The sequence below is a fragment of the Salmo salar genome, chromosome ssa08, assembly GCF_905237065.1.
Source record: "Salmo salar chromosome ssa08, Ssal_v3.1, whole genome shotgun sequence".
NCBI classification, from domain to species: domain Eukaryota; kingdom Metazoa; phylum Chordata; class Actinopteri; order Salmoniformes; family Salmonidae; genus Salmo; species Salmo salar.
In genome coordinates, this window is record NC_059449.1 from 24139147 (window position 1) to 24149195 (window position 10049).

Consider the following 10049-nt stretch of genomic DNA (forward strand, 5'->3'; position numbering starts at 1 on the left):
GGCAGGGTAAGAGTCTGTTGGGTGGTGGGGGCAGGGTAAGAGTCTGTTGGGTGGTGGGGGCAGGGTAAGAGTCTGTTGGGTGGTGGGGGCAGGGTAAGTGTCTGTTGGGTGGTGGGGGACAGGGTAAGAGTCTGTTGGGTGGTGGAGGGCAGGGTAAGAGTCTGTTGGGTGGTGGGGGGCAGGGTAAGAGTCTGTTGGATGGGTGGGGGCAGGGTAAGAGTCTGTTGGATGGTGAGGGCAGGATAAGAGTCTGTTGGATGGTGGGGACAGGGTAAGAGTCTGTTGGATGGTGGGGACAGGGTAAGAGTCTGTTGAGTGGTGGGGGCAGAGTAAGAGTCTGTTGAGTGGTGGGGACAGGGTAAGAGTCTGTTGAGTGGTGGGGGGTCAGGGCAAGAGTCTGTTGGGTGGTGGGGGAACGGTAAGAGTCTGTTGGATGGTGGGGACAGGGTAAGAGTCTGTTGGATGGTGGGGACAGGGTAAGAGTCTGTTGGGTGGTGGGGACAGGGTAAGTGCCTGTTGGGTGGTGGGGGCAGGGTAAGAGCCTGTTGGGTGGTGGGGGCAGGGTAAGAGCCTGTTGGGTGGTGGGGGCAGGGTAAGAGTCTATTGGGTGGTGGGGGCAGGGTAAGAGTCTGTTGGGTGGTGGGGGCAGGGTAAGAGTCTGTTGGGTGGAGGGAGCAGGGTCAGAGTCTGTTGGGTGGTGGGGGCAGGGTAAGAGTCTGTTGGGTGGTGGGGGGCAGGGTAAGAGTCTGTTGGGTGGTGGGGGCAGGGTAAGAGTCTATTGGGTGGTGGGGGCAGGGTAAGAGTCTGTTGGGTGGTGGGGGCATGGTAAGAGTCAGTTGGGTGGTGGGGGCAGGGTAAGTGTCTGTTGGGTGGTGGGGGGTCAGGGCAAGAGTCTGTTGGGTGGTGGGGGGTAAGGTAAGAGTCTGTTGGATGGTGGGGACAGGGTAAGAGTCTGTTTAATGGTGGGGACAGGGTAAGAGTCTGTTGGGTGGTGGGGACAGGGTAAGAGCCTGTTGGGTGGTGGGGACAGGGTAAGAGCCTGTTGGGTGGTGGGGGCAGGGTAAGAGCCTGTTCGGTGGTGGGGGCAGGGTAAGAGCCTGTTGGGTGGTGGGGGCAGGGTAAGAGTCTATTGGGTGGTGGGGGGCAGGGTAAGAGTCTGTTGGGTGGTGGGAGCAGGGTAAGAGTCTGTTGGGTGGAGGGAGCTGGGTAAGAGTCTGTTAGGTGGTGGGGGCAGGGTAAGAGTCTGTTGGGTGGTGGGGGGGCAGGGTAAGAGTCTGTTGGGTGGTGGGAGCAGGGTAAGAGTCTGTTGGGTGGAGGGAGCAGGGTAAGAGTCTGTTAGGTGGTGGGGGCAGGGTAAGAGTCTGTTGGGTGGTGGGGGGGCAGGGTAAGAGTCTATTGGGTGGTGGGGGCAGGGTAAGAGTCTGTTGGGTGGTGGGGGCAGGGTAAGAGTCTGTTGGGTGGTGGGGGCAGGGTAAGTGTCTGTTGGGTGGTGGGGGACAGGGTAAGTGTCAGTTGGGTGGTGGGGGACAGGGTAAGAGTCTGTTGGGTGGTGGGGGGCAGGGTAAGAGTCTGTTGAGTGGTGGGGGCAGGGTAAGAGTCTGTTGGATGGTGGGTGCAGGGTAAGATTCTGTTGGATGGTGGGGACAGGGTAAGAGTCTGTTGGATGGTGGGGACAGGGTAAGAGTCTGTTGAGTGGTGGGGGGCAGGGCAAGAGTCTGTTGAGTGGTGGGGGCAGGGCAAGAGTCTGTTGGGTGATGGGGGCAGGGTAAGAGTCTGTTGGGTGGTGGGGGGTAAGGTAAGAGTCTGTTGGGTGGTGGGGGTAAGGTAAGTGTCTGTTGGGTGTTGGGGACAGGGTAAGAATCTGTTGGGTGGTGGGGGGGCAGGGTAAGAGTCTGTTGGATGGTGAGGGCAGGATAAGCGTCTGTTGGATGGTGGGGACAGGGTAAGAGTCTGTTGGGTGGTGGGGACAGGGTAAGAGCCTGTTGGGTGGTGGGGGCAGGGTAAGAGTCTGTTGGGTAGTGGGAGCAGGGTAAGAGCCTGTTGGGTGGTGGGGACAGGGTAAGAGCCTGTTGGGTGGTGGGGCCTGGATGGTGGGGCCTGGATGGTGGGGAGAGGGTCTGTTGGGTGGTGGGGACAGGGTAAGAGCCTGTTGGGTGGTGGGGACAGGGTAAGAGCCTGTTGGGTGGTGGGGGCAGGGTAAGAGTCTGTTGGGTAGTGGGAGCAGGGTAAGAGTCTGTTGGGTAGTGGGAGCAGGGTAAGAGTCTGTTGGGTAGTGGGAGCAGGGTAAGAGTCTGTTGGATGGTGGGGGGCAGGGTAAGAGTCTGTTGGGTGGTGGGGGCAGGGTAAGTGTCAGTTGGGTGGTGGGGGCAGGGTAAGAGTCTGTTGGGTGGTGGGGGCAGGGTAAGTGTCTGTTGGGTGATGGGGGCAGGGTAAGAGTCTGTTGGGTGGTGGGGGTAAGGTAAGTGTCTGTTGGGTGTTGGGGACAGGGTAAGAATCTGTTGGGTGGTGGGGGGGCAGGGTAAGAGTCTGTTGGATGGTGAGGGCAGGATAAGCGTCTGTTGGATGGTGGGGACAGGGTAAGAGTCTGTTGGATGGTGGGGAGAGGGTAAGAGCCTGTTGGGTGGTGGGGACAGGGTAAGAGCCTGTTGGGTGGTGGGGACAGGGTAAGAGCCTGTTGGGTGGTGGGGGCAGGGTAAGAGTCTATTGGGTGGTGGGGGCAGGGTAAGAGTCTGTTGGGTGGTGGGAGCAGGGTAAGAGTCTGTTGGGTGGAGGGAGCAGGGTAAGAGTCTGTTGGGTGGTTGGGGCAGGGTAAGAGTCTGTTGGGTGGTGGGGGGGCAGGGTAAGAGTCTATTGGGTGGTGGGGGCAGGGTAAGAGTCTGTTGGGTGGTGGGGGGCAGGGTAAGAGTCTGTTGGGTGGTGGGGGCAGGGTAAGTGTCTGTTGGGTGGTGGGGACAGGGTAAGTGTCAGTTGGGTGGTGGGGGACAGGGTAAGAGTCTGTTGGGTGGTGGGGGGCAGGGTAAGAGTCTGTTGGGTGGTGGGGGCAGTGTAAGAGTCTGTTGGGTGGTGGGAGCAGGGTAAGAGTCTGTTGGGTGGTGGGGGCAGGGTAAGAGTCTGTTGGGTAGTGGGGGCAGGGTAAGAGTCTGTTGGATGGTGGGGGGCAGGGTAAGAGTCTGTTGGGTGGTGGGGGCAGGGTAAGAGTCTGTTGGGTGGTGGGGGCAGGGTAAGAGTCTGTTGGGTGGTGGGGGCAGGGTAAGTGTCTGTTGGGTGGTGGGGGACAGGGTAAGAGTCTGTTGGGTGGTGGAGGGCAGGGTAAGAGTCTGTTGGGTGGTGGGGGGCAGGGTAAGAGTCTGTTGGGTGGGTGGGGGCAGGGTAAGAGTCTGTTGGATGGTGGGGGCAGGGTAAGAGTCTGTTGGGTGGTGGGGGCAGGGTAAGAGTCTGTTGGATGGTGGGGACAGGGTAAGAGTCTGTTGGGTGGTGGGGGCAGAGTAAGAGTCTGTTGAGTGGTGGGGACAGGGTAAGAGTCTGTTGAGTGGTGGGGGGTCAGGGCAAGAGTCTGTTGGGTGGTGGGGGAAAGGTAAGAGTCTGTTGGATGGTGGGGACAGGGTAAGAGTCTGTTGGATGGTGGGGACAGTGTAAGAGTCTGTTGGGTGGTGGGGACAGGGTAAGTGCCTGTTGGGTGGTGGGGGCAGGGTAAGAGCCTGTTGGGTGGTGGGGGCAGGGTAAGAGTCTGTTGGGTGGTGGGGGCAGGGTAAGAGTCTGTTGGGTGGTGGGGGCAGGGTAAGAGTCTGTTGGGTGGTGGGGGCAGGGTAAGAGTCTGTTGGGTGGAGGGAGCAGGGTCAGAGTCTGTTGGGTGGTGGGGGGCAGGGTAAGAGTCTGTTGGGTGGTGGGGGCAGGGTAAGAGTCTGTTGGGTGGTGGGGGGCAGGGTAAGAGTCTGTTGGGTGGTGGGGGCAGGGTAAGAGTCTGTTGGGTGGTGGGGGCATGGTAAGAGTCAGTTGGGTGGTGGGGGGCAGGGTAAGTGTCTGTTGGGTGGTGGGGGTCAGGGCAAGAGTCTGTTGGGTGGTGGGGGTAAGGTAAGAGTCTGTTGGATGGTGGGGACAGGGTAAGAGTCTGTTTAATGGTGGGGACAGGGTAAGAGTCTGTTGGGTGGTGGGGGCAGGGTAAGAGCCTGTTGGGTGGTGGGGACAGGGTAAGAGCCTGTTGGGTGGTGGGGGCAGGGTAAGAGCCTGTTGGGTGGTGGGGGCAGGGTAAGAGCCTGTTGGGTGGTGGGGGCAGGGTAAGAGTCTGTTGGGTGGTGGGGGGCAGGGTAAGAGTCTGTTGGGTGGTGGGAGCAGGGTAAGAGTCTGTTGGGTGGAGGGAGCTGGGTAAGAGTCTGTTAGGTGGTGGGGGCAGGGTAAGAGTCTGTTGGGTGGTGGGGGGGCAGGGTAAGAGTCTGTTGGGTGGTGGGAGCAGGGTAAGAGTCTGTTGAGTGGTGGGGGCAGTGTAAGAGTCTGTTGGATGGTGAGTGCAGGATAAGATTCTGTTGGATGGTGGGGACAGGGTAAGAGTCTGTTGGATGGTGTGGACAGGGTAAGAGTCTATTGAGTGGTGGGGGCAGGGCAAGAGTCTGTTGAGTGGTGGGGGCAGGGCAAGAGTCTGTTGGGTGGTGGGGGCAGGGTAAGAGTCTGTTGGGTGGTGGGGGTAGGGTAAGTGTCTGTTGGGTGTTGGGGACAGGGTAAGAGTCTGTTGGGTGGTGGGGGGGCAGGGTAAGAGTCTGTTGGATGGTGAGGGCAGGATAAGCGTCTGTTGGATGGTGGGGACAGGGTAAGAGTCTGTTGGATGGTGGGGAGAGGGTAAGAGTCTGTTGGGTGGTGGGGGCAGGGTAAGAGCCTGTTGGGTGGTGGGGGCAGGGTAAGAGCCTGTTGGGTGGTGGGGGCAGGGTAAGAGTCTGTTGGGTAGTGGGAGCAGGGTAAGAGTCTGTTGGGTAGTGGGAGCAGGGTAAGAGTCTGTTGGGTAGTGGGGGCAGGGTAAGAGTCTGTTGGATGGTGGGGGGCAGGGTAAGAGTCTGTTGGGTGGTGGGGGCAGGGTAAGAGTCTGTTGGGTGGTGAGGGCAGGGTAAGAGTCTGTTGGGTGGTGGGGGCAGGGTAAGTGTCTGTTGGGTGATGGGGGGCAGGGTAAGAGTCTGTTGGGTGGTGGGGGTAAGGTAAGTGTCTGTTGGGTGTTGGGGACAGGGTAAGAGTCTGTTGGGTGGTGGGGGGGCAGGGTAAGAGTCTGTTGGATGGTGAGGGCAGGATAAGCGTCTGTTGGATGGTGGGGACAGGGTTAGAGTCTGTTGGATGGTGGGGAGAGGGTAAGAGCCTGTTGGGTGGTGGGGACAGGGTAAGAGCCTGTTGGGTGGTGGGGACAGGGTAAGAGCCTGTTGGGTGGTGGGGGCAGGGTAAGAGTCTGTTGGGTGGTGGGAGCAGGGTAAGAGTCTGTTGGGTAGTGGGAGCAGGGTAAGAGTCTGTTGGGTGGTGGGAGCAGGGTAAGAGTCTGTTGGGTGGTGGGGGGCAGGGTAAGAGTCTGTTGGGTGGTGGGGGGCAGGGTAAGAATCTGTTGGGTGGTGGGGGCAGGGTAAGAGTCTGTTGGGTGGTGGGGGGCAGGGTAAGTGTCTGTTGGGTGGTGGGGGACAGGGTAAGAGTCTGTTGGGTGGTGGAGGGCAGGGTAAGAGTCTGTTGGGTGGTGGGGGGCAGGGTAAGAGTCTGTTGGATGGGTGGGGGCAGGGTAAGAGTCTGTTGGATGGTGAGGGCAGGATAAGAGTCTGTTGGATGGTGGGGACAGGGTAAGAGTCTGTTGGATGGTGGGGACAGGGTAAGAGTCTATTGAGTGGTGGGGGCAGAGTAAGAGTCTGTTGAGTGGTGGGGACAGGGTAAGAGTCTGTTGAGTGGTGGGGGGCAGGGCAAGAGTCTGTTGAGTGGTGGGGGGGTCAGGGCAAGAGTCTGTTGGGTGGTGGGGGAAAGGTAAGAGTCTGTTGGATGGTGGGGACAGGGTAAGAGTCTGTTGGATGGTGGGGAAAGGGTAAGAGTCTGTTGGGTGGTGGGGACAGGGTAAGTGCCTGTTGGGTGGTGGGGGCAGGGTAAGAGCCTGTTGGGTGGTGGGGGCAGGGTAAGAGCCTGTTGGGTGGTGGGGGCAGGGTAAGAGTCTATTGGGTGGTGGGGGCAGGGTAAGAGTCTGTTGGGTGGTGGGAGCAGGGTAAGAGTCTGTTGGGTGGAGGGAGCAGGGTCAGAGTCTGTTGGGTGGTGGGGGCAGGGTAAGAGTCTGTTGGGTGGTGGGGGCAGGGTAAGAGTCTGTTGGGTGGTGGGGGGCAGGGTAAGAGTCTATTGGGTGGTGGGGGCAGGTTAAGAGTCTGTTGGGTGGTGGGGGCATGGTAAGAGTCAGTTGGGTGGTGGGGGGCAGGGTAAGTGTCTGTTGGGTGGTGGGGGTCAGGGCAAGAGTCTGTTGGGTGGTGGGGGTAAGGTAAGAGTCTGTTGGATGGTGGGGACAGGGTAAGAGTCTGTTTAATGGTGGGGACAGGGTAAGAGTCTGTTGGGTGGTGGGGACAGGGTAAGAGCCTGTTGGGTGGTGGGGACAGGGTAAGAGCCTGTTGGGTGGTGGGGGCAGGGTAAGAGCCTGTTCGGTGGTGGAGGCAGGGTAAGAGCCTGTTGGGTGGTGGGGGCAGGGTAAGAGTCTGTTGGGTGGTGGGGGCAGGGTAAGAGTCTGTTGGGTGGTGGGAGCAGGGTAAGAGTCTGTTGGGTGGAGGGAGCAGGGTAAGAGTCTGTTAGGTGGTGGGGGGCAGGGTAAGAGTCTGTTGGGTGGTGGGGGGCAGGGTAAGAGTCTATTGGGTGGTGGGGGCAGGGTAAGAGTCTGTTGGGTGGTGGGGGCAGGGTAAGAGTCTGTTGGGTGGTGGGGGCAGGGTAAGTGTCTGTTGGGTGGTGGGGGACAGGGTAAGTGTCAGTTGGGTGGTGGGGGACAGGGTAAGAGTCTGTTGGGTGGTGGGGGGCAGGGTAAGAGTCTGTTGAGTGGTGGGGGCAGTGTAAGAGTCTGTTGGATGGTGAGTGCAGGATAAGATTCTGTTGGATGGTGGGGACAGGGTAAGAGTCTGTTGGATGGTGTGGACAGGGTAAGAGTCTATTGAGTGGTGGGGGCAGGGCAAGAGTCTGTTGAGTGGTGGGGGCAGGGCAAGAGTCTGTTGGGTGATGGGGGCAGGGTAAGAGTCTGTTGGGTGGTGGGGGTAAGGTAAGAGTCTGTTGGGTGGTGGGGGCAGGGCAAGAGTCTGTTGGGTGATGGTGGCAGGGTAAGAGTCTGTTGGGTGGTGGGGGTAAGGTAAGAGTCTGTTGGATGGTGGGGACAGGGTAAGAGTCTGTTGGATGGTGGGGACAGGGTAAGAGTCTGTTGGATGTTGGGGACAGGGTAAGAGTCTATTGAGTGGTGGGGACTGGGTAAGAGCCTGTTGGGTGGTGGGGACTGGGTAAGAGCCTGTTGGGTGGTGGGGACTGGGTAAGAGCCTGTTGGGTGGTGGGGGCAGGGTAACAGTCTGTTGGGTGATGGGGTCAGGTGGTGGGGGAAAGGTAAGAGTCTGTTAGGTGGGGGCAGGGTACGAGTCTGTTGGGTTGTGGGGGCAGGGTAAGAGTCTGTTGGGTGGTGGGGGCAGGGTAAGAGTCTGTTAGGTGGGTGCAGGGTAAGGGTCTGTTGAGTGTTGGGGGCAGGGTAATAGTCTGTTGGGTGGTGGGGGCAGGGTATGAGTCTGTTGATTGGTGGGGGCAGGGAAGAGTCTGTTGGGTGGTGGGGGCAGGGTAAGAGTGTGTTGGATGTTGGGGGCAGGATAAGTGTCTGTTGGGGGCAAGATAAGAGTCTGTTGGGTGGTGGGGGCAGGGTAAGAGTCTGTTGGGGGCAGGATAAGAGTCTGTTGGGTGGTGGGGCCAGGTGGTAGGGGCAGGGTAAGAGTCTGCTAGGTGGGGGCAGGGTACAAGTCTGTTGGGTTGTGGGACAGGGTAAGAGTCTGTTGGGTGGTGGGGGCAGGGTAAGAGTCTGTTAGGTGGGGGCAGGGTACGAGTCTGTTGGGTGGTGGAGGCAGGTTAAGAGTCTGTTGGGTGGTGGTGGGAAGGGTAAGAGTCTGTTGGGGGCAGGATTATAGTCTGTTGGGTGGTGGGGGCAGGATAAGAGTCTGTTGGGTGGTGGGGGGCAGGGTAAGAGTCTGTTGGGGGCAGGATAAGAGTCTGTTGGGTGGTGGGAGCAGGATAAGAGTCTGTTTGGTGGTGGGGGCAGGATAAGAGTCTGTTGGGGGAGCAGCAGCAGGATAAGAGTCTGTTGGGTGGTGGTGGGCTGTGTAAGAGTCTGTTGGGGGAGCAGCTGCAGGATAAGAGTCTGTTGGGTGGTGGGGGCAGGGTAAGAGTCTTAAGTGGTTTCGGGCAGATGGTGGTGCAGGGTAAGAGTCTTTTAGGTGGGGGTGCAGGGTAAGTGTCTGTTAGGTGGGTGGGCAGGGTAAGAGTCTGTTACGTGGGGCAGGGTACGAGTCTGTTGGGTTGTGGGGGCAGGGTAAAAGTCTGTTGGGTGGTGGGGGCAGGGTAAGAGTCTGTTGGGTGGGGGACAGGGTAAGAGTCTGTTGGTTGGTGGGGGAAGGGTAAGAGTCTGTTTTGTGGTAGGGACAGGGTAAGAGTCTGCTGGGTGGTGGGGGCAGGGTAAGAGTCTGTTAGGTGGTGGGGACAGGGTAAGAGTCTGTTGGGCGGTGGTGGGGGCAGGGTAAGAGTCTGTTTTGTGGTCGGGACAGGGTAAGAGTCTGTTGGGTGGTGGTGGGGGCAGGGTAAGAGTCTGTTGGGTGGTGGTGGGGGCAGGGTAAGAGTCTGTTGGGTGGTGGGGGCAGGGTAAGAGTCTGTTGGGTGGTAGGGGCAGGGTAAAAGTCTGTTGGGTGGTGGGGGCAGGGTAAATTTGTATCACATTACTTTCGGTGTGTGTGTGTTATAATTGGTGAAATTAATAAATAATGAGTTAATTTGTGTAACATTGTAGGTCAGTTTATTCCAAACCTCTCCTCTGGGACCCCAAAGGGCTGCATGTTTTAGTTTTTACCCGAGAACGAACACCTTAGATTAAACTAATTAACTAATTATCATCAAGCCTTTGATTTGTAGAATCAGTTGTGTTAGTGCAAAAACATTTATTTAGTTTTTATTAAAATGTTTATCTTCCTGCCCAGGGACTACAGTTGAAACCTAGCTAGCTGGCTAAATCTGTCACATTTACAGAAATGTTGATTGATGTGCAGCATCCCTGTCAAATACAATTCATATAAATAAAATGAAAAGTTATGGAATGTATTTATGTGTCTCTGTGAGTTGGTCTTTAATAAATGTGATTATTTCAATGTAACATCATATACTATACATTATAATCAGTCTGTTTTGGGGTTCTGCAGAATCATTGTCTATCATTGGTTCCCCATCCTATCATGTTACCATAACAACACAGATATGACCCGACCAGCGTCCTTCTGCCGAACCTGGTTGTTGTCCCACTGCCCTCTGCTGGTAGCACTGCAAAACATCACTCAATCACATCAAATTAATACAAATCCACTTTTACCAGATACAATATGAATTTATGGGCTGAACACCTGCATGAAGTGTATGAAGACTTTATATGACATAAATATGAACATATAATATAAAAAAAACCTTTACGTGTTGGACGCGTCGACTGTGTTGAAATGGGAAGTAGCCAACATTTTATAAGGAAGTAGAGAAATAACGGTCGAAGAAACATGTTTGAGGTTTGTAGCCTTTTACAATTTAATATAGAAAAGTGTTTGAGAAGTTAGACTATTGTAGAGAGAGGTGATTTAGGGGGTTAAACATCCGCAGAATTGTAAAGTTATTACAATATTGATTTCAACTTTCAAGAATAATAATTGTTGGCTTAAATGTTGATTTATATTGATTAGCCTAATTAATATGATGTGATGTTATAGGCTATGAGGTAGTGAGTTGTTGTTATAGGTGATTGATTGCACATTATCGTGATTTTCTATCCGATGATCCCCAACACAGTCGACACTTTG

General features: G+C 56.5%; 2 protein-coding genes across 2 annotated transcripts in view; one reads left to right on the forward strand and one right to left on the reverse strand.

Annotated features, from left to right (window-relative positions):
• Positions 1-10049, reverse strand: part of LOC106597038 (NACHT, LRR and PYD domains-containing protein 12) — a 173834-nt gene that overhangs the window by 102599 nt on the left and 61186 nt on the right. The gene's annotated exons all lie outside the window — the stretch shown is intronic.
• Positions 1-10049, forward strand: part of LOC123744234 (NACHT, LRR and PYD domains-containing protein 12) — a 294132-nt gene that overhangs the window by 69075 nt on the left and 215008 nt on the right. The window lies entirely within an intron of this gene.